We start from the raw sequence: 24525 nt of genomic DNA on the forward strand, positions 1-24525 counted from the left end.
ATTGGTAGGGGTAGGGGACAGTCCCTGGGATTGCATTTGGTGGGTACATCATTCTTGACATCAAAGGAGGTAGGACTCCTCTTCCCGGATTCATCACCAATCTAGCTTCCACTTCATTGTACAGTCTTACACCTTCTGTTGCAGCTTGCAGTGTGGCTGGTCTTTGCAGCTCCACAAACTTATGGACTTCTGGTTGTAATCCTCTTAGAAACACCCCCTTCTAAATGTCATCATCTAGATTATGGTTAGTCCATCTCTTCAGGATGGATTCCATTCGTGAGACATCAGCTTCTACTCTTTCTCTAGAGGACTGACTTAAATTCATAAATTCCTCTTGCATCCGCTTTTCAAAACCTTCACACCTGAATTTAGTGAGGAAGGCCAACTTCAGGTCATCCCATGTGCCAAAAGTTCATGCTGCTTGTCTCTCATACCACTAAAACACCGCACCCTTGAAAGTGGCGGGGAATATTGCTAACCAATGCTCAGGGGTTTTGGCATTGTTAGCCACACATGCTACCATAAACTCTGCTACATGAAGATCAAGATCTTCATTGTACTCTCCCTTAAAAACTGGCAATGGAACTACATTCGCTGGCCTGTCATCAATATTTCCAAGATGGATCTGGCTTGGAAGTGGACCTCTAGCAGGAGGAGGAAGGGCTGGATGTGCCATTGGGACTTCTGTAAAGAGTTCCGCAAGGGCGTCAAAGGCGGCTTCTCCTGCTAGCACGTTCTCGGCTCTAATTTTTGCTTTCTCTCTTCTCACGTACCTTTGGACTCGTTCTAACGCTTGCCTCTTTATTGCGTCATTCATCAGGGGGTTGGCTCCACTATGTTGTTAGTGCTCCACAGAGGGATAACAGAAGACTTCAGTCTCTGGAGGACTGTCTTGCCAACATTTCTTCTACTTCTTCCTTTTCAACGTCTCTGAATTCTGCTTTCATGCCACTGCACAGAGGAAGGTATTTGGTTCTGAGGTGTCAAAATGCATATGTCTAAGCATTGTGGTGGTGCCATTATCATAGTAATGCCAGCTTCTGATGGTTTCAACAGTGTATGTTGTGAAAAACACTCTGCCTACCAACTTCCAGTGGGTTGCCAATTGAACAAACAAAAGATTGTTAGTACACCAAGCATCCCATGTATCTTGCTGTTGAGCATCCACGAACAAATTCCAACTCTTTTCCTTCTTGTCCTCGTGAACCTCTACAGACCAAGACTCCTGAAGCTTCTTGACTATTTCCCACTTGATGATGTCTGGAAACTTCTCAATGAATGCCAAATCTTCCATAGATGGTCATTCTCTCTATTTCTGCTCTTCAGTTTGTTCCCAAACAGTTTGCCACCAAGATGCAAGTTTCTGCTGCTTCAACAGGAAGAGGAAACTGTCCACCATATAGAGCATGCATCATGATGGTGATATGTTTCCGCCATTGTGGGATGAACTTCTTGTGGAAAGTGGCTTTAATTATGAGAAATTCCAACTCTTCAGTGGAAGAAGGAACTTTAGAAAATCCATTGAATTCTTCTCTTCTTGGCAATGCCATTTCCCTCATTTTCAGCCTCTTCTGGTGCTTGTTGATGGCAAGTTTCCCCGGCTACGCACCAAAAACATGGAGCCCCAAGAGGAACACCAAGGAAAAGGGAATTATCTTGCAAGAAAATCTATCTTGTAACATCAATAAGCTTCTTTATTAGGTTTTATATGATCACAATGAAGAAAAGAACACCAGGCACAACAAATCTTCATGCACCATCATGTAGATCTCCCACGGATTTGATAGAATCAACCATAATCTTCAATATCTTCACAAAATACATCACATAGTATTCATCTTCAATATCTTCATAGACTTCTCTCTCAATCTCTCATAGACAATCACACTATTTTGATAGATTTGACTATCTCTGACTCTCTCTCTCTCTCTCTCCATCAATAGTACGTCATATCCTCACTACAATCACTCAATAATAACCCTCAATAATCCTTCTTAGGTCGTGGATGCACCTCCCAAGAGGTATGTCTGATATGAAGAGTCACCAAAGCCACTACAGTGACTCTTCATAGCTCAGCACTGTCATTTCACTCCAATCTTCACTTGAGTCTTCAGCAGCAGCTACTTCTTTGACTTCTTTTAGCTCTTTTGCACTTGTATTCACCTCTTTCCAAGGCTAGAAAACTTTCCCAAGCTACACTCTCATCCAACAGAACACATACAGAAGCATACAGAAGGTCTATAGAAACTCGCAGAGAGTTACGGAAGGTCAACAGAAAGCATCAGAACCACATAACTCATACCAAAACCATTCCAAACCATCAAAAATCACTCAATAAGCTTTCAAACAATCTCAAACCCTATCAATTAATACTCCATCCTTCCATATAGAGAGAAAACAGAACAAAACAAAAGCTCAATAGAAGCTATCAGGACCAAACAGAACATATTAGAACATCAACAGAACTTCACATCTCTACTAATAAACATCATGAGCTTAATAAAACCATTCCAACCTATCCAAAACACTCTCAAACCACTTCCAAACCAGTCAATCATCTCATAAAATCAACCATTCAGCTCTCAAAAACAACAAAAAATTAGCCAAAAAATAGGTCATTTCAACACTCAACAATTATTATTTTTGTATGTCGTTTATTTTTAAATATGTAGAATAAAGTAAAAGGCCAAAAGGCTCTAAGAAAATAAAATATCTAAACTAAAATATGCAAACTCTCTAAGATCTTCTATTGCAAACAATAACCCAAATCCAAAATCATCCATACTATCTAAGTCAAGCCTATCAAATAAACCATTAAATATAGGATGTTTATGAATAGCCTGCAACGTAAACACATAAGATGTCATAGAACAGCTATAAGGTGCATCGTAAAAATCTCCATCACATCATGGAGTGGAGCCACAGTTGCATCGTCATAATAGGGCATAGGTGCTACTGGTTAACATCCTAAAGAGTAGCCCTCGGTGGCATCCATATACCAACAGATATAATCCCAATAGGGACAACTAACATTTACTTGATCATCAGGATATGATGCAGTAAAACAGTAAACAACAGCTTGATATGGGGAAAATTCTTGCTACTCTTCACCCACCCTAGGTTGGTCAACACCACACTCAGGTGAGAATACACTATCGTAATCATGGCGCTGATAAGTGTAATCTATACCATCCTACATGATAGTGGTTTATGTACGATACTACCAACATAGAAGCTACGCATGCATGAAAAGATGCCGTTGATACTGTCTACAACCAAAAGGTGGATGGTATTGCAAACAAAAAATGATCACAAAAGAAGAACCACAACATGCCTCTCCTCTTGGTGGATATAAGAACATGTCATGCATCTGAAAATGTGGAATACTATAAGGCCCAATATGAATATGATCAAAACTATCAACATCAAGATGAGGGTAAAGCGCATCCATCCACAAAAAAGTCATACTTGCATCCCATTCAAAACCCACAAAAGAAAACAAATCCAAATATGGATTAGTTGAAGTTCATTTTAATCACTTACTAAACTATACTTTAACTAAACTAAGTCAAAAAATGTTTAAAATGGAGGCCATTGACTCTAAATATCTCATTTTCAACATTAATATCTTGTACATCAAGAGAACCATTATCATAAATGTCATGAAGAGGACAGAAGAGACAGAGAGTGTGTGTAGAAGAGAGAAAGATTGCAGGAAGAGAGAGAAAGAGAGTGACGAGGAGAGAGAAATACTAGAAAAGGAGAGAGAAAGACAGAAAGAGAGAGAAAGAAGCCATGAAAGCTTGGAGATAGAGGTGAAGGTGAACGGGGACTTGTATTATAATTTGATGGTGAAAAATCAAGTCCCTAATACCTTATATACCAGCCAGTGTAGCTAGTATTTTCTCATTATGAAATCCCCCTCTCTCTTACATTCCATTCCTGCTTGAAGGTTTTTGCCCTAAAAAACAATTTGGGCACTTATGATAACTGGGCAAGAGCAGATCAGAGTACTCCTTTGCTCCATTATTACAGGGGTATACTAATGAATGAAGAGGTATTATTGCATATGCTAGGTCATTGCGGTATGTACGATACATGGGCCTTATTGGGGAATTATAAAAATGAAAATTTGACCCAAATATCTTGAGTAAATGCAAGCTACAGATAATGGACAGCAAGTTGTTTACTACATGCCCTTGCTGTAGTAAATCGAAGATAATTTTATGTAGAGAACTCTGATCAAGGCATGCTACACATCAAAATGGAGCTCTTGGTAAGTGCTTTTAGCCATTTAGGTTGGGTTTCTCTGTTTAGAGTTCAGAGTAAAATCTAGTGTAAAAAAGTGAGCTGTTTGCAATCTTCCCTGCACTAAAATATGGCTATAGATAACCAATCTTCAGCCAAAAGAGTCTACCCAAATAGATGGATGCTGGTCTAAATGAGATACCAAGAAATCCATTAACCTCCTGGATCAAAAGGTATTCCATCATAATGATTGTCCACGAGAAGAGAATGCCCATCAACCACATATGCCAATCCACCCAGATCAAATGGATGCAATGAAGTATCCCCATAATCAAGTCCATAATCTCCCAGATCATAGGAAAGTACAATGCCAATTCATGTATGTCCAAATCATGTATTATATCATCATCGGACATATGCCAATCATCATAACCATGATCAAGGTACTCATTATCAAATACATTCAAAGGCTGTTGTAAACTTTGATTAAGTGTAAACTGATGCTCAAGAATATCATCGTGAGGTTTCTCCAAGAGTCTAAAACCTTTAGCATAACCATCTACATCTGTGAGTGCCTCATGTGATTCATCAGCTAAGATGTCATCAGCTTGTACATCTTTCTCTTGATTGTTGCCTTCTTGTACATCTTCTTGGTCTTCTTGCTCATCTTTTTGTTGATCATGTTGCTCATTATCCTAGTCTTGTTGTTTAGCTTGCTCATTGCTCTCTTTTTTATCATCAACACTTTGAAAAGAACTCATCATTACATTTGGGTAATCATGAGGTATGAACTGATGGGGATATAGGATACCATGGTAGTTATGAACTTGCTGCTAATCAAAGCTAGAAGAGTACTGATAAGCATGATCATTATTGTCACGTCCATAAGAACTGGGCTGCTCAATTTAGAAAGGTTCACATGTATAATCATGACTATGTTGCTGAAAAGGTGGATGCTCATAAGCATAAGCATGTTTCCGATAATAGCCATTTCGCTTCCAAGGTTCAATAGAGTGATACTCTTCATTATGACATGGTACATCATATCTATAAGCATTAGCATGTTGTCTAGATGTACTTGCATATTGCTTATGTTCATTTGCATGTTGCTGCTGTCCATATTCATAAGATGTATGCCAGTCATAGTATGTACCATCAGCATATACATGTTGGCCATAAGCATAAGCATCGGGTGCATAGTGCCCATGATAATTTGCATTAACTAATGGGAAGGTGGTTCTTTCGGCGTGTACATGTGACTGATCTTCTTTCTCTTTTCCCTTCATTTGGAATTCTATCCAATTAGTGAGCTGGGTAGCAAGGGTTTCCATAGTGAGGCTTCATTTGACCAATGCCTTCCATCAATTCTCTATGTCTCTCAGCATGTCTTGTCTCATGCAAATTGAGGGTGTTAGTGAGCACGCTGAGGCTCCCCATGTCATGAGATTAATCTTCATCTTCCATTTCAAGGTTGTTCTTAGTTCTTGGTTCTTGTGCATCCTTGATTTGTTGTTGAATATCTTCATTGGCATTGGTTTTTCCCCTATTTCCTACCATGGTTAGGTGAGTCCCGTTAGACCACCTGTCACTATTTTTCCTGTAACTAGAGGTTGGAAGCTTTGATTGACCTAATTTTTTTTCAAGTCGGCACCAAGGATGCCCTCTTCAAACTGAGCATAAGCATGTGCTCCCAGGTTTTATACAAAAATTTCTATAGTAGGAAAAGTACTGCTGTTTTGTGCACTCCAGTACCCTGTCTACACCTGTAGGAGGCCTGTTTTGACCTGTAAGTATCTTGTAGAGTCCAAATAGAGCTCAAAAACTGATCAAAAGCCCTTGATAGGATGTGTGGACACTTTGCAAGACCTACACTTCAATTCTTGGGAGTAGGTATACTTATGTAAAAGCAAGCAAATTGCTTATAGCACCCTGTGGGGGTTAAGAAAGGGGTTGCAATGGATCAACTTGTCAATGCATGACTAAAGGGTCATCCCACATGGCATAATACATTTCCCAATCATCCAAATTCACTTTTTGAAAACTTATTCCAGAATTGAGCATGTCATCAACATCTCTTAGCATGATTTTCCCATGCATAGGCATCTCCCATACATTCCAAGCATCATATTCACTGCCATTGACTGCATATGTATTCTCATGTCTGCAAATACATCCTCACTAGTATTTTCCATACATTTGCATCCAATAATAAATCCATTCATCAGCAAATATATTTACATGAATGCCAAGTCAATATATTGGATCTTCAAGAGGGTACCTGCACCTGCAAGCAATTTCAGGCTCCGGATCATTGGAAGGTGGGCAAAGTTTTCCCCAAGCCAGGCTATGCACCCCTTCAGGGACTTTATTGACAAGGGGGGTCACCCCTCTTTTGTCTTGCCATCTCGCCTAGCATCAAGCTTTTCCTCACCCAGAATATACATGGCAGACATTTATTATTAAGCAACCAGCATGATGTGCATTTACAAATTAACGATTGGGCCTTTCATGATATGCATGATCAATAAGGGAAATGAGATGGGGAAAGGGGTTACCTCTACAAATTGGTGACTCATTGATTGCATCACTTACCCTTTCTTACAATTTTTGGCTTAGTAATCAAGAATCAAAACCAAGCATAGTTATGGGTTAGGAGTTAAATTCTTAGCCAACAGGAAAGAAATTCGAAGTGTACTCAGTCATGCATGCATTTCAAGAAGTGCATAATGGAAGAGGGCAAGCAATAGGTGATCCATAGCTTCAGCCTAAACAAGAGTTCATGTAATTCTTTAATCTCTCCAAGCAAGAGGTTGGGCTCAGCAAGTGGTTGGAGAAGAGAGACCAAGACCCATGAGACATACCTTGCTTAAGCTTGGGGAAGACGTAGTGGCTGCCCACTCCAATGAATTCATGGTTGTCCTCCTTCTTGCAGCCCGTGGTCGGAGATGCCTTTTGACTCTATGCAGGAAGTCCAATTAGCAAGGGTCTCCTTCAACTTGATATGTGGCAAGTAGTTCCTTCAAATCGATGGGATTGGCCAGCCTTGAGAAAGATGATATCTAATCATGGTGTAAGGAATTCACTACTAGTCTCACCTATGCCAACAGCCTCAACAAGTCAGATACTTGGCAACAATGAATGCTTTGAACCATATGCTTCAAACATATACAGCTGAAGGGTGCTTAGTGGTGAGTTTGTTGTCATGAACAAGCATCTACTGAACAATTTGACTGACATGGGGCTTTGGAACTTAGAGTTGAAAGACAAAATATCCACTATAATGGCTCCATACAGAAAGTTCAGAAGATCCCTGATGACCCTGCACTTTTATATGTGGACCAAGGGGCTGAAAATTGGTACGTATTACTTGAGAACAAGGGCATTTGCTAATGCCATCAAGTTCTATGTTGACACTGCAACTATCAAGGATTCTCCCAGCTCTGAGGTTGAGGATGTGGAAGCCAAAAATGGCACAGATGATATGTTCAATTGAGAACAGAGAAGAACCTCTTCCCTGACAGATGGTCTACCAGATTGGAGCCTTTCAAGCATATGCAACAAGCTGGAAATTCCTTGTTTGATAGATGACCTTCGAGATTGGATCCTTTCGCTATTGAGTGTGTGCCTCAATGGTTTGTCAAGGAGCATTCGCCTAATTTGCAGAGAAAAACTTGTGGTGAAGACTTGATGAGCCAACAGCATCAAAAAATTTCACAATGAATTGCAGTCACAAGATAAAGGGTTCCTTGTGAATAGAAAAGCATTTCCTTTTCAGACAGGGCCAAAGACCTTTCCAAGAAAATGTGCTAGAAAAATGCTCTCACTCTCTTCATCAAGCTCCTCCATTTTCAAAAAGTAGAATTGAGCCAAAATTCTTGCCATTCTCAAGCTCACCTTTAACCCCATGTGACTCATGTGACCCAGACCATTCTGAGCTGCTGCAGTTTTCCTGTAGGGTGTACTATTGACACATCTGTGAAGAGAGAACCCCGCCTCAATCCAAGTACATTGGGGCTGAGAGCTGAAAGAATTTAGAGGCTGCCAAGCATGCACCTAGCTTGTGAAGGGCACATGCCATGCTCCACTGGGAGGATCTTGGCTAGAACTATGTTAATTTTTGAAGGGAAGTAACAAAAATCAAGGCAAAAGTAGATAAATCCAAGACTCAAGAGGAAGTGTTTGATGCACATATGGGTATAGGGTGAACTGTATACGATCATGCATTGTACGCAGAGGCTCTGACTAGCTTCAGGGATCTAGCGAGGTGAAGCCTACTAATCCTAGGCTACATTTCCGCCTTGGAAATGCTTTATATTCTCTTGGCCAACATGTTGAAGCAAGAGATTGCAATCTGCTACCAGACAGGATGGTGGATAGTTAACAGTCCTTGTGACTGGAGCAATTGGTTTTGTTGGTTCACATGTATCACTTGCCTTGAAAAACCAAGGTGATGGAGTAGTAGGATTGGATAATTTTAATGATTACTACCTTGTTGCCCTAAAAAGAACTCGACCGGTAAACTTGCACACAGCTGGCATCTTCATTGTAGAGGTTGATCTCAATGACCAAGTTTTGCTATCAAAATCTATTTGGATTGGTTCAATCTACTCACATTCTCCATTTGGCTACTCAGGCTAGAGTTCATTATGCAATGAAGAATCCTCTTGCATATGTTCACAGTAATGTTGGTGGCTTTGTGACCTTGCTTGAGCAATGCAAGAATACCAAAACCAAATCCAGCTATAGTATATGCATCATCAAGTAGTGTGTATGGCTTGAATTCAAGGGTGCCATTTTCTAAAGATGACAAGACTGATCACCCTGCAAGCCTTTGTGTAGCCACCAAGAAAGTCGATGAAGTGCTTGCACACACTTATAACCACATATATGGACTTTTAATAACTGCCTTAAGGTTTTTCGCAGTGTATGGTCCCTAGGTTAGGCCAGACATGGCATATTTCTCCTTTACAAGAAACATTGTGGAGGGCCAGTCAATAAAATTTTTCCAAGGGCCACATGGTGAAGAATTAGCAAGAGATTGCTACATCAAATATCAGCAAGACGAGCTGATGCTGGATGGGAACCCGTGCCTCAACCTAACACTCGGTGACAGACTCGGAGGAGCTAAAGATCCTCCAAGAGAAAGATGTCTTCGAGAAGTCACTTGGTATTGGATAAGAAGCCCCGTGCTCCCAAGGGCTCCTCCAAGCCTGCTTCTCATCCGAACTACCTCAAGATGATCAAAGAGGCCATTTCCACCCTCAAGGATAGAATTGGATCCAGCAAATATGCCATAGCTAAATTCCTCGAGGACAAGTACCAATCCGGCCTTCCTCCTAATTACAAGAAGATTTTGTTCGTCCAATTGAAGAAGTTGTCTTCAAATGGGTAGCTTCTAAAGGTGAAGATTTCATACAAGCTCTCTTATAAGCTGAAGAAGCCAAACAAGCTTGCTACAGCAAAGGCGCCTGATGCAAAGCCAAAGAAGCCTGCATTTGTACCAAGGTTGTGGTGGCAAAAAACAAAGCCAAAGTCCAAGCCAAAGAAGACTGCAAGCAAGTCTCCAAATAAGGTGAAGGTCTCGAAGGTGTCGAAGCCGCTTGTCAACGAGGATTGAAGAAGAGATATGAGGATTGCTCTTCTGAGTCTTCTGGGAGATGAGAGAGCTTCATGCAAGAACAATAGCAGCAATAGAAGAAGCACAAAGAGGGAGAGAGACCTTTCTGGCAGCAGCTCCTTGTGTTCTCCTTCCTCTTCTTCTGTGGATGAAGGATGATCCTTCTTATCAAATGGAGGCCTGTCTGTTGTAGATGGTGGCATATGGAGAGAATGGGCTCATCTCCTCCATGAAAGATTGAGAGAAATGCTAAAGAAAGAGAGATAAAGATTGTTCCTGAAAAGTAACCAGTACTTTCCCCTCTTCTACTCCATTTACCACTGTCTCTTAAGAAAATACCTTCAAAATTGGCCAAAAATGTCCCATGAGTTGCTAACTTTAGCCTTCCTACCACCAAACTTGGTCCAAGACTCCATTAATGCACCAGAACTGCAATCATTGTGGTCCAAAATTCCTTGATAACTACACTTTTGTTCCATGTCATGTCTGTACCTGTGCATCTATGGCTCTTAAATTTGTGTGAGTGAAAAGGAGGAACTAAATGAAATATGACAACTGGATCAAGAACCTGAGAAGCTCTGATACCACTTGTCATGAAGAGGATAGAAGAGAGAGAAGAAGAGAGAGAGAGAGAGAGAGAGTGCAGAAGAGAGAGAAAGATTGCAAGAAGAGACTGAAAGAGAGTGACGAGGATAGAGAAAGACTAGAAAAGGAGAGAGAAAGACAGAAAGAGAGAGAAAGAAGGAATGAAAGCTTGGAGAGAGAGGTGAAGATGAAAGGAGACTTGTATTATAATCTGATGGTGAAAAATCAAGTCCCTAACACCTTATATACAAGCTAGTGTAGCTAGTATTTACCCATTATTAAATCCCCCTCTCTCTTACAATAAACTTTAACAACCTTAAAGGGTCCTAACCAACAAATTTTGAGCTTCCCAAGGAATTTGTAATAGCGATATCATATAATAAAACTCAATTTTCTTCTTTAAACTCTCATAATTTAATGTTCTGATCATGCCACAATTTACGACATTTCTGCATTGCTTCTAAGCTCTGTATAAAGCTAACAATCTTTCCTCATCTAACCTCACTAATTGTAAAATCGTGTGCTTCAAAGATTCAATCTCACCTAATTGTAACGAGAGGCTATTCATAGAGTAGGAAACTCTTGCTCAATTATAAAAACAATATTACTTTTATTAACTAAATTGAAGGGTGTATTTTCCACTGTCACCTTATAAGTGGTTCTATAGGCCCATAATGCCTCATACAGACGTTCATTCCAATTTCACCTATGAGAAGCAACTCTTTTAGTTGAAATCCCGCAAATAATGTGATTGGTTACTTCAACCTGCCCATTAGCTTGGGGATAATAAGGTTTTGATTTAATATGCTAACGAAGGAAATTCGGTATGGCAACCTCTATACTATGCCAAACTCCCTTTTGCCACAAAGTGAATGAGGTAAGGGCACCACCTAGTCATGGAAGAGCGCACTAGGACTCTATGCAAGAGGGAGAGGAGCTTGTGAGGGAGAAGAGAGGAAAACTAAGAGAGAGAGAGAGAGAGAGAGAGAGAGAGAGAGAGAGAGAGAACTACAAAAAATAGATAAATTAATAAAACTTAAGAGGGCACAAGAGATTAAGAACCCTCAAGACATAACCAATATACACAATATAGACACCAATAGCATGGGCTTATTACACTATAGAGCATGCATCAGCTATAATAAGGGAATGAACTGCATAAGCTCATGAGAGAGAATGGGGAAGGCTCAATAGGACTGAAGAAGGCCTCTTGGCTCTCTCTTACAAATTACAAAGGAGAATGCGTCTTTATATAGGCCTTGAGGGTGTTTAGGGAGGAGGTTAAGATAGAATAGGAATTAACACCACCAAAGCTGCATTAAGGTGGTTCCACCAATGTGGAAGCTCCATCTAGATGTTTTGTTGACCAATTTTGTTCTTAATCAAGTTCCATCATAGGTGAGTTGTCTCCATTCTCACCCCCATAGCTTAAGTCCAAGAGCTCTCCTATAAAAAAATATAGAGAATCTTCATAGAATAAGATCATATCTAGCAATAATGGAGGGAGAGTAGTGAGAATTCATACATTACTACTACAATTAAGGATGATTTGAGGGTGATTTAGGAGGGAAATTCTAATGGTTTATTAGCTTGAGAGAGAGGACAAGAGAGGGGAAAGGATTGGGAGTCTAATGAATGATGTTTTATGGAAGTCTTAAGTGTGGGGAAGAAAGTGTGGGTGTGTATAAAATTGGGAGGTGGTCTCCACCACAGTTGGAAAAAGTTGGCGTCCACCATTTTGGCCATATATCTCGACTTGTAGCTTCAAAAAAATATTAAAAAATACCAACCAAAACTTCAGCTCTCGCACGCTACAACTTTCATTGAAATTTTTTTTTGGATTAGAGTGGAAGTATTTTTAAAAAATCTTACAAAATCATGTGCTTGATTTTTCTTTCACTAATGCTTCCAAGAAGGGTCCCATTTGTTTGAATTATCATAAGGCTCCAAAGCCATGACATTATGAGCCTCACATGCCCTTTGGATGGCTCCAAATCTATTTCATGTCTTTTCTTTTCACATTACATATTTTTCCTTTACCTTTCTCCATTGATCTTTACTCTTCACCCCTACTTAGTAAACTGGGCCATGAAATATTTCCATCCTATGATTTCTTGGATTTCCCAAGAGGTTGTTCCCACCCTCTTCTTTATTTTAAACCTCCAAATATACAAAAAATCAACAAAGTGTTAGACATATTTTTTTGTGATTTTCTCAGATCATATAGTCCCCCCCAACCTGGCTAGAGGTATTTATGCCTCTAGACACTCTTTGGTATCTTGAGCTGACCCCACTCTGATGTGATAGGGTTTTAAGCACCATCCATTTACCCTAGTCTTATGCACTTTTCCCTCAATGTCTTGAAGTTTGGAGGAGCCATTGTTGAACTTTTTTGTGACCCAAAACGGTCCCTCCCACTGGTAGAGAATCTTGCCATCCTTTCTTTTATCAAAGCGATTGTCATATCGAAGCACTAAAGATCCCTCCTTGATATTTTTATCTATTAGCTTCTTATTGAAATTTTCTCTATGATTCTCAGCTTCCTGGGAGTAGTGATTGATGGCTTCTTCACGATCCAATTTTAGTCTCTCTAGGTCTAGTAGTCTTTGCTTGACCCTAACCAAGGGGGTTGTTAACCGTGCTAGGAAGGTGGACCGAACCCAACACGAGAGGTCTCTCCGTTGAGCGCTACTTAGAGCAGGAGGACGCTTGGGTGCCAGGGGGCTCTGGCCATAAATCCCTCGCCTTTCGGGCGCTGCACAAGAGGCCAAAAAGACTCAGGATGGGATCTCGATGCCCACATACTAGTCTACAGGTGGAATCTTGGATTAGTAATCCTTGTGGATTGCTGGATAGCCTTCGGACGGATTATGGATAAGCCTACGGGCTAGACTTTATAAATGTATTTCAAAGATAAATATGATAAGCTATTGAAAAGGAACTTGTTTGACATTGCTTTTCTATGTCAAGTGCTATGATTACGTGAAGGAACCAGTGTCTAATGGGCTAATTAAGGAAGCTGCTTGATGCATATCCAACTAAATGTGGTAGGTAATGAGAAAACTAAAACAACCTGAGGAAAGTGCGATGGATGTGGTCATGGGTCCATCCTATGGATGGGTGGTCCCGGTTGGCCGGGAACTTTTCTCAATCATGATGGATATCAAGAAGATCGTTCAAAGGACACGAACAACAAGGGCGGTGACCTAGAGTCTAAGTTATAATAATCCCAATTTACGTTGTTTTAGGGGAAAGAAATGGGGCTACGCTTTATGGCAGAGAGGTTGAGCTTTGCATCCCTCTCGTTTCCCATTGTCCTTGAAGCAAGTGCAGCGAGAATCCACTTCGGCCCTCGTGTTTCTGCGTAAAGTAGTTCGCTTGGGATTCGACGCTAGTTGCCGTTTAGGAAATGACTATTAGGAAAAACCCTGATTCAGGTCGGTCCTAAGTGGGAACGGCCAAAATACTTCTGCTAGTGGCAGATGTGGAAAGTCCTAGATCACAAACCTCGTAACATTCCATGGGAGTGCCGGGCGGAGCTTTCTAGACATTCTTTCCGATGGGCTGCTGAGACGTGTCCTGAAGATAACAGGTGTATACGTTACATTCTCAAAGCATATTCAAAAGTGTTTGGAAATTTCACCTTTACCTTCTCCCTAAGCAAGGGGTACAAACCTGAAATAAATAGATCCTTTTGAAGGCAGTTTGGAGCTCTCTCACTAGGATTCAGTGAGTCTGATCACCATCCCCAACGCTTCAAAAACCCTTCCTCATAAGTTGCATAACCATAAGGATCACTTTGATGGAGGGCCAAAAGTCGTTGCCATAACTCTTCAGCTGAGTTAGTTTGTTAAAAGCTCTGCAAGAAAGCTGTCTTCAATCCCTCCCATTCAGCTCTTTGGGCCGGATTTAGAGTTTGGAACCACATTCTAGCTTCTTCCTTGAGCACCAAAGGAAAATCCCTCAAATTTAATGCTTCATCATCCCTCCCAGAGACAAGGAAGGCTATCTCAAGGTTGTCCAAAAAATCCAATGCATTTTTCCCATTGCACCCAAAGAAGCTTAGAAATGCCATGTTGCCTTAGTAGAGTACAAAGATGAACACGTCTAGACTTAAGTTGCATTTTATCAGGGGAAGGATGAATGGGTTCACAAATGCATTGATTTCAGCAAGACGTCTAGGCCCTAGTATGCTTCTAATAATGCCTTGGAATCTAAGCTTTGTACTGGCTACAATATGTACATTTTGCATAGTAAGAGGTTGGATTGGTCCATACAAATCGCGTGATTCATGAGAAACTATTATAATAAAATAAAGACATGTACATTGAAGGATTCATTGTAGTCTAGCATTGGGAAGATTATAGGTTCTGGTGATACAAGAATCTCCCTTAATCTTTCAACCCCAAAGTACATGACAAGACACTGATGGAAGAAAATCTTTCTACCGATGCATACATTAACTCGGATGTTTTGTATAGAGTGGAAGGTGTAGAAATTCGGATTATTATTATTATTCATAAGTGGAGACTACTTAAGGGAGTAGAGGGAATGCACTTTCTTGAATTATAAAGGATTTTCCCCCAGAGTGTTTCTTTCTGGAACCCACCAACTTTGCTATACAGAGAATTTACTTATCGCTGATTGTTCTTGCCTTAGTGTGTCCATCCTCGGCAACATATATTTCATAAGGTGTGATGGACACCTTTTCAATGACACCCAACCTTCAAGCTAGCAACAATTGAAGGTAGTCTCCATACTTTGCAGCTCTATAAAACTCCACACCGTTCATGCATAGTTGTTCTCCTTTGATGTGGATTAGGCCAGAGAGAGAGAGGGATTTGATGATTTGGAGATGAGGACCTCTCGAAAGGGCTTTCACTTTGTTTGCAAAATGCTCACCACAATTATAAGAACCTAGCAATTGATGGCAACATGATTTTTTCCATTGTGAGAGAATGGAATTTCTAAGGTGAACACCTTTTACCCGCATATGTGCCATCATTCGATAGGCATACTTCCTTTCTTGGGCTTCCTTGGGAGACCATAGTGGGAGTCCTAAACTTCAACCAACTTCAAAAAGAGTTGGTGAAGCTATTAGAGAAGAGCCACTTGGAGTACTTGTTGTAGAGGATACACCATTATGTGTTATATCGTCGTGCATAAGGAGGTAGAGAATTGTGGATGAGAATGTCCTCAATGGGGGCACCAATTTATGATGAAGGAAATTCGGTATGACAGCCTCTGTACTATGCCAAAATCCCTTCTATCACAAACTGAATGAGGTAAGGGCACCACCTAGTCATGAAAGAGTGGACTAGGACACTATGCAAGAGGGAGAGGAGCTTGTGAGGGAGAAGAGAGGAAAACTGAGAGAGAGAGAGAGAGAGAGAGAGAGAGAGAGAGAGAACTACAAAAAATAGATGAATCAATAAAACTTAAGAGGGCACGAGATGGAGAACCCTCAAGACATAACCAATATACACAATATGGACACCAATAGCATGGGCTTATTACACTGTAGAGCATGCATCAGCTATAGTAAGGGAATGAACTGCATAAGCTCATGAGAGAGAATGGGGAAGGCTCAATAGGACTAAAGAAGGCCTCTTGGCTCTCTCTTGCAAATTACAAAGGAGAATGCATCTTTATATAGGCCTTGAGGGTGTTTAGGGAGGAGGTTAAGATAGAATAGGAATTAACACCACCAAAGCTGCATTAAGGCGGTTCCACCAATGTGGAAGCTCCATCTAGATGTTTTGTTGACCAATTTTGTACTTAATCAAGTTCCATCATAGGTGAGTTGTCTCCATTCTCCCCCCCATAGCTTGAGTCCAAGAGCTCTCCTATAAAAAAATATAGAGAATCTTCATAAAATAAGATCATATCTAGCAATAATGGAGGGAGAGTAGTGAGAATTCATACATTACTACTACAATTAAGGATGATTTGAGGGTGATTTAGGAGGGAAATTCTAATGGTTTATTAGCTTGAGAGAGAGGAGAAGAAAAAACCGCCCTGAGATTATAGGGTTAATGAACAAAAAAAACCACCAAAAGAAGATAACCATCGCCTTTGAGGTCCAAGTAGGTTGTTGGGATTTCTTTGAGGGTGCCCTATGTCCGATGCCTTGCATCTCTTTGAGATGGGACCTTTTTGAAAGGAGAATAAATGTACATACTTTTCTGGCATTGAAAGAAAGCCACTACTATTTTTTTTTAAAACAAACAAACACTTTGGAGAGTTGGAAGTTAGGGACCATTCACTAGTTATTCTAGTAAAACATGGAGGGTTAGCAGCTAAACCATAGGAGTCCTATTTGGTATCCTAATATTAGCTTGCTTTGTTGGGTTCTTTGTTAGGCATGGACCTTATCATGGAGGCTATTTCAGAAGCAATATTCCTAGTGGGATAGTAATGTGGCATTTCTTACCTAGAGGGATTATTGTTGTTTAGTGGCTCTAAAATGCTTCCTAGTTTGTATATTCTATGTAATGGATGAAGCTATGTTATGCACTTAAGTGGGGAGATGCGTAAGGAAAATGTTAGTATGCACAAGTTTTTACATAACTTAATTGAAACATTTGTCTTGCTTGCTTAATAATATGACCCTAGTAAATATTTTTCTAAATTTTCAGTGTCTACTAGTTTTCTATGTGTAGCTTTGCAGTTCTTATAGCTATGCTCATGAGGACGCTTCGCAATTAAGTGAGGGAGAGTATATTTTTATTCTAAGGTTGCATAGTAGTGCTCGTGGAAGCTATGTTTGTGATGCTAGATTTTCGTGATGTAGCTGTGATCATGAGGACACTTTGCAATTAAGTGGAGGAGAATGACAACACTTAGAAACAATGTCTCATATTGCATAACTTTTTAACAAAATTGTACACAATCAGCACATTATTAACAGCATTTTACATTAACTTAATGCAAATGCGGTGCTCGTTGTTGCTATTTTTGGAGGACTCTCTTTGCAGTCTGGCCAAGAGATGTCGATACAAGTAAGTTTTTGTATGAGAGGAAGAAGGATTTTTAGATAAAATCTGATAGATTTCATTAGTGAATCCCAACCATGACCAATCTAAAATTTTCCCATAGGGAATTATTATCACCTAGAGAAGACAACCTTTTATCTTCTCTCCCATGATTCCCCTCTTTCCAATATCAAATTTGATTTTTCTTTAGTGAAAAGAGGCAGATCTAGGAGCTTTGTGGTGGTTTGACACATCACTTAAGTAACATTTTTGCATGTCCTCGTAACCCGCAATGCAAATCATAGTTCATTTGGAGGCAGTTTCAATGTCAATAGATTGCAATGTGCTAGCAATTTTTGAAGCTCTCCAAAGAAGTATGGAGCCACTTGAAGATGTGATGTTACTTGCACTTATTATGCTATTTTTCTATTCACTCATTGGACTTCAATTCTTTGGGTCAAATCTTGCATATAGGTGTATAAGGTAGATAGATGGCCAAATGTTCTATATCCGTGTAATATATTGTTCACATTTCTCAGATAGAGGACTTAAGTACCCAAGAAATTTAGTATGCAATAAAATAGTCAAAATAGTGGTTTGCAAAACAATTTCTACATCTCGATGTTGTGGCCCCGTATGAGACAATTTTTATATGGGATGAAGATCTCGATGTCGACAACTTTGATGCTCAAATGTATATAGAACTTGTTAAAATGTACGACCTTGAGATATCTCAACCTGCTTAAGAGCCAAGTCATAAGGTGACCTGGAGAATGACAATGCACTTAAAAAATTCAAAATTTCATAGAGTGACTACAGAAAGCTTTGGCTGATGCAAAGATCTAAATAAGCCTCCACATAGGGGGTTTGTTGAGATAATGGCTCCTATGTTTTCAAGAAATGCATGGAAATGTGTTTGGCATCTGATCCAAAATGATTTGATTCATGGGATGGGATCTTGACTTTGCCTTAGGGAGGCATGTGAAGCCTGTGTACGAGAAAGTGGGAGTTGTGAATACTCAATGGATAGTCCAAAAGCTTGTCCCATCTTTGGGTTCCCAGGAAGAATCAATCAATGGAAAGGCTCCATGGGTAGGGGCCAAGGAAAGATGTCAGTATGAGTTGAATTTGTTCCACAAGCATGTGAAAGAGGCTGACCAAGAGGCTCTCAAGGAGTCAAAGGGTCACTCGAATCATGACCTAAAGATATTAATATGATACTCACTTTGGCAGGTACCTAAAGTCTTGAACTGAGCTTGTGGGCATCATTCGTTATATTTTTGAAGTAAACATGGAGATTATAGGAAAAATGAAGTATAAAAAACATGATTGGTAGAGATAATAGTCCAAATATCATTAAGGAGTTGGAAGGGAAGGAAATTAATTAAAAGAAAAAAATTAAAAAAATAGCAAGAAGGGAGGCTGTTGGAGATAGGAGGGGTCATGAAGAGAAGGGGGGCACCATCTTTTGCACGTTGCCATCCATGCACTTCAACGCCTTGATGTATTCCACTTGAGAGAGGAGATGGCGAAGAAGTCATCCAAGACAGGGAAGAAGGCATGGGGGACTAGCATCCCCTCCAAACACGTGGATGACTATGTCGAGAGAGGTGCTCATGATGAATGCCATGGTTGCTCCTTGGATGCTCTCCCTGATAAGTGCCTCTTCTTTGTCAATAAGATCTACCTTCAATGTAGATTTCCAGGCACTAATTGTGAAGCTTACAAGCAACACCCCACATTCAAAAGAAAGCATTTGTTGAGTACATGTTGAGTGCTTGATCTACAATGGAGCCACAAACATGCAAAAATTGTGGGCAAGGAGGTATCTTTTAGCATTTTAGAGCATTGTCAGGTGGGAAACTATTTCCCAGCAACAAGCACCCTCCCGTGAACTTCTCCTATGGATTCCTTGATGAAACTAGTTGGAAGCTAGTTTCCACTATTAATGCTCTAACTCTCTAGGGTATCTCGAGGGAAAGGAATGATTCGATCTTTGGGAGAGGAACCAAGAAGCCGCTTGATGAGTGCTGGGCTCTACTGATCTTTGAGATTAGGATACTAATGAAGAAATTAACGAGTGCAAGTTGACTACAAAAGACAAGACATGGACTATTGCAGCAAGTTGCAAATGACAATGGGAAAAAGAAATTTTCATGATTGTCTAGTTGATCTTCAAAGAAGACCCTACTTGTCTGTACATAGAATGGATTCCATTGAGTGTAGAGAGAGAGAGAGAGAGAGAGAGAGAGAGAGAGAGAGAGAGAGAGAGAGCACATGATTGTCTCAAGGTTTGCCTCAGCAAATTGCTGCAGGATCGTGATTCTCGTGATCCAACAAGGCGTTGAGCATATTCTGTTTTCAAGGGACCATTTCTCAGATAGTGTGGTGTTCAGAGAAAGAGAGAGAGAGAGAGAGAGAGAGAGAGAGAGAGAGATTAAAGTCTTTCTGTTGCTTTCCCTCTCATCACAAGCATAATATGGCAACTTGCAACGCTTCCCTACAGAGGCTTATCACTATAATCAAATAAAGGGGCCTCCACACGTGTCTTTCCTTGCCTCACCATCCTTAATGCCCGAATCCCACACACAGGAAGAAGACGAAGATAGAGGAAGTAGAACAAAAGAAAAAAGAGCAAGAGGAGGTTGGCAAGGTTATATCATTGTTGACCATGATTACATTGCTTATCGATTTGAAATTCTTTGATTGTTGGGAAAAGGAAGCTTTGGGTAAGTGGTCAAGTGTCATGATCACAAATTTAGAGTAATCAGAGCGATAAAATTTGTTTGAAAAAAAATTCATCAACAAGCCCTTATTGAAGTTAGGATACTACAACATCTCCAAAACAAGTGGCTTTGAAGCAATATGGAAATCGACTTATAGAGATTGAATGTGTATTGGGATGGGAAGAGCTGATAAATTGATTTCATTTGCTAGACTTATCTCATTAAATAAATGGTATAACATGAATATTTTCTCAATTTAGATTTTTTATATAATATTTTTGAACTTCATTTTCAACTCTGAATTGTTGTTTGTATATATGTATGTTTGATTTTATATTTTGAAAAAACAGACAACTAAATGTGCTTTAAAATGGCTTCAAAATTGTATATATGAATTTTTATAATATTTTTGCTTCCATAATTATGAGTTAAAATATTTTTTCCATGAAGTTTATAATGTTGGAAGTTTGGTGAAACTTTTGATAATATTTGGAGATCATTTAAACATATTGAAAAAAATAAAAAATTGTTATTTTAAAGTAAAATTTTCAAATTTCATTTAAAAAAATATATATTTAGCATCAACAAAATTTATGATTTTCTCCATGGAAAAGTTGAAAGTCAAATTTTTTATGTTTTAGCAACTTTTCTAGAAATATAAAAAAACAATTTAATGTTCTTCTTGTTAAAGAAAATATCCATATAAACAGGGTGTTTTTTATTTGAAATAATTGAGAGTATACGTGGTGTGTTAATCTGCAACATGAAAGAAATGATTAATAAATAATAAAAATAAATTATTATATAAAGATAGAGAAGAGATAGTTTAAAAGGAATTTAACTGGAGATGTGTAGATAGATCCATTGGATCTATGCTGCCCTTGAAATCAATTCCCTAAGGGATAAATATCCTAGGTTTAGTATTATAGTGTCTAGTATAGAGATCTAGTCGTGAAGAGATAAGAGAAAAATGGCAAGCTTAAGAAAGCTTATGGATGCCCTAGATATTAGATTAGTTGGACTACTACAAACGAGTGTGGCAACTATAGAGGAAGACTAGATAAATCATAAGAATTAGTTACCAATATCATCTATTGAGTAGTGCAATAGCTCGTAGGAGTTGGCTTGGCAACTCAATTAAAAGTGGCTCGATCTTCTGGCTAGTCATTTTTTTGGTGCCCTTGTCGAGACCCAAGTGCACTCGAACAAGGGATTGATCTCACTAGGATAATTAAATCCTAGATTTTTATGAGTGAACATGAGGTTTCTTTTCTAAGGGACTATTTTTTGAATTTGCCCCAACATTGCAAAAGGGGGATATTGGATTGGGTAAGAGACACAGACTTAGTAGAGGGGGGCAAATATTTTGGCCTGCAATTAAGTGTAGACATAGAACAATTATCTTCCTAGAGTTCGGGCTATAACGATTGCATGCAAACCATAGTTTTATTAGCAACACACTTTGGGCTAATAGATGCAGTAGAAATAAATACAATCAGCCTATCGTACCACTTCGATTGGTATTATCGTAACACTTATCGAACTTTTAGATGGGTGGTATGGGATGATGTGTTGCCTCCTTTGGATACGTGTATCAAGAGGTTTAAAAGTTACTTGCGACACAAAAGGCGTTAGAGAGGTCACTGAAAATTTAGTCCTAATCCGTAAGCAAAAAGAAAAGTTACCTTATGGAGAAATAGACTCAGAGTTACCAACCATTCAAAACCTTCTAAGCACGCATACAAGCAAAAACCTAACTTTATAGCTTTAAACAAAACATACAAAATTTTGGAGTATGACAATAATAGCTTTTCCATTAATAGTGGATGAATTCGGAGGAGAGGTAGATGTAGTAAAATGAAGCTAGAAATCAATGAGTGAGAGAACGTGCAGTGCGACAGGAGGCTTGGCTATTAGAATGGCTTGAGAGGGTGAATGCATTGTTAAATCTGGGATAAAGCTGTGTCTAACTCAAACATAGAACCTTTTAGGCCTAGTATATATCATTCGATAGAACACCATCAAAGGGAGGTGAAGTAAACTCATATCAATGGGATCAAGTCGCCTCAAGCACGAGTAGTGTTAGGAGAAGACCATTATATTTAAATGTTGTAGATGAATTCATAAATATAAAAGACTCAAGCATTTTCAACTTCCCATCCTCGCAATAGTAGGTGCATTTTTCATCACTTCAAAGGTACATGTTGCAAGTCGTATGTATGATAGATTGCATTGTGAGCAACTTATTCTACAAGAGAATCATTTTTGAAGGTCTAGACAACTCTGGCTATAATAGCTCATTCCGTTAGATTGGGAATCTTGATGTTGTGCTTAACTAGTACAAACAATGATCATAAGGATTAAAGGCTAAGATGCCTTGGGATCCGCCCAATAACCACTACATTTATCAATCTTAATTTGGGGATTGGGCTAGATACTCTGGGCCTCAAAGGAAAGTAGAGAGTTCAAGGGGTTAGGGAAACCGAAGGCAAAGGAAAGACCAATACTTTCATACTTGTTGAGAAGAGGGTTAGGTTATCGATCAATATAAGTGCTGAATAGAATTTACATTCTTGCATAGTTGTATAAGACCTTGGCATGTGTCTTAGCCAAAGTGGTAAGTAAATTTTGCATGGAATTTCTTAGATCCCAAGGGGGAGAGCAAATATGCGGTGGAAAGGTTATCGCGACTATTCGTGCAATGTTTGGAAAAGGATACCATTGTTTTGTTGATTGATCAAATAATATCTTAAATGCTTTTGCATTAAATTGATTGTTGGATGTGATTTGGATTATTATTCCAAGTGCTTGTGCTTGATGGTAAATGCATGGCAAGGGTCTGTGGCGACAAGTTGCCATGGGAAATAAATGAATAACGTCTAGGGAATTGGAAGATCATATTCCAGATATGGATGGAAATTATGGTGCCATGTGATTAGGACCGAGTACTTCTATTGGACAGAAGGGAATATATAATTTATATTGTATGGGCAAGAGACAAATATTAACTTGAAGATAAGTTAAGGACCTTATTTTTCAAAAGGATTGCTTGCTCTGTATTCATGTCTATGCCATAAATTACACAAATAAACCCTGTTTCCTAAAAGGCCTAAAGAATGCCTATTGAACGAAGTGGATGGGTGGAACTCTCAATGGGTCTGTCCTATGGCAAGGTGCTCTGTATTCATGTCTATGCCATAAATTACACGAACAAACCCTGTTTCCTAAAAGGCCTAAAGAATGCCTATTGAAGAAAGTGGATGGGTGGAACCCTCAATGGGTCTATCCTATGCAGGGTGGTCCCAGAGAACTCTGAGGCTTCTCATAAGGTTTTACCATTATTTGACCTTTAAGTATTGATAGATTAGAACTTGATTCATACTATTTTAGGGGACCAAAATGGGACTATGCCCTACGGGCAAGGAGATTGAGCGGCACATCTGTCTCATTTCCCATTCTCCTTGAACCAAGTGTGGCATGGTTCTGCTTCAGATTGGATATCTCTACGTAAAGTAGGATGTCTAGAATCCAACATTAGAATATTGTCAGGAGACCTTGATCCTAGGAGCCCTGATTTCAGGTTGATCCTAGTGGGTTTGGCAGCAAATGTTCCATTGCGAGGTGGACTTGTGAAACCCTAGGAAACAAACCTCAAAACATTCCATGGAAGTGCCCGTCGATGATGCTTAGATTTGTTTCTTGATCGACCGCTAAAAACGTGCTTGGAAAACTAATAGGGGCATGTTACAGTTGGTATCAGAGTAAAGCTCATAATAATATGGGATTGATTTAAGTATGGTTTGTAGACATACCCTAAATATAATAACTTAATGGTATGGCTTGATTGAGAGGTACCTTTTGCACCTATGAATGCTGACATGCAAGAGAAAATTTTCATTCTCAATCAAATTAAGGCACCCGAATTTGATGGAGAAGGGATAGACATTGCAGAAGAGGCGAATATATCGATTGAGTCGATGGATGATTATTTCTTTGCATCAAGAACCACTTCCTCAAATCAAGAAATGATAGCCAAACTTAAATTACTTGGCCAGGCATGGATATAGTAGAAGTAATGGTGCAAAGATTAAGGTATTTTGGGAACCGCCGTCACTTGGGCTCAGCTAAAAGATATTGTACGCAGAGGATACCTTCCACAAGCCTACCAAACCTTGAGGATGAATGAATTCTTCAAGCTCAAATAGCTGGAATTATCCTTGGAAGCCTACTACTCAAAGTTTATAACTCTACTAAAATATGTACCACCTATGGATATTGCATAGCAAGTATCCAAGTTTTTCCATGGCCTAAACACTCCTCTAAACCACAATCTTGAAGCAATGTGTTCAACAGAATTGGATGATGCATTACTTTA

At 39.4% G+C, this 24525-nt stretch overlaps 3 pseudogenes; all 3 read left to right on the top strand.

The window, feature by feature from the left end:
* Nucleotides 1-6490: 6490 nt before the first annotated feature.
* Nucleotides 6491-7766, top strand: LOC148035859 (ribonucleoside-diphosphate reductase large subunit pseudogene; annotated as a pseudogene).
* A 3-nt stretch (nucleotides 7767-7769) lies between these two features.
* Nucleotides 7770-9488, top strand: LOC148035860 (UDP-glucuronate 4-epimerase 1 pseudogene; annotated as a pseudogene).
* Nucleotides 9489-17439: 7951 nt separating this feature from the next.
* On the top strand, nucleotides 17440-18642 carry LOC148035861 (uncharacterized; annotated as a pseudogene).
* The last annotated feature ends 5883 nt before the right edge of the window (nucleotides 18643-24525 follow it).

Source organism: Lygodium microphyllum, chromosome 5, assembly GCF_053477565.2.
Source record: "Lygodium microphyllum isolate KBCC chromosome 5, Lygodium_microphyllum_v1.1.10, whole genome shotgun sequence".
Taxonomy (NCBI): domain Eukaryota; kingdom Viridiplantae; phylum Streptophyta; class Polypodiopsida; order Schizaeales; family Lygodiaceae; genus Lygodium; species Lygodium microphyllum.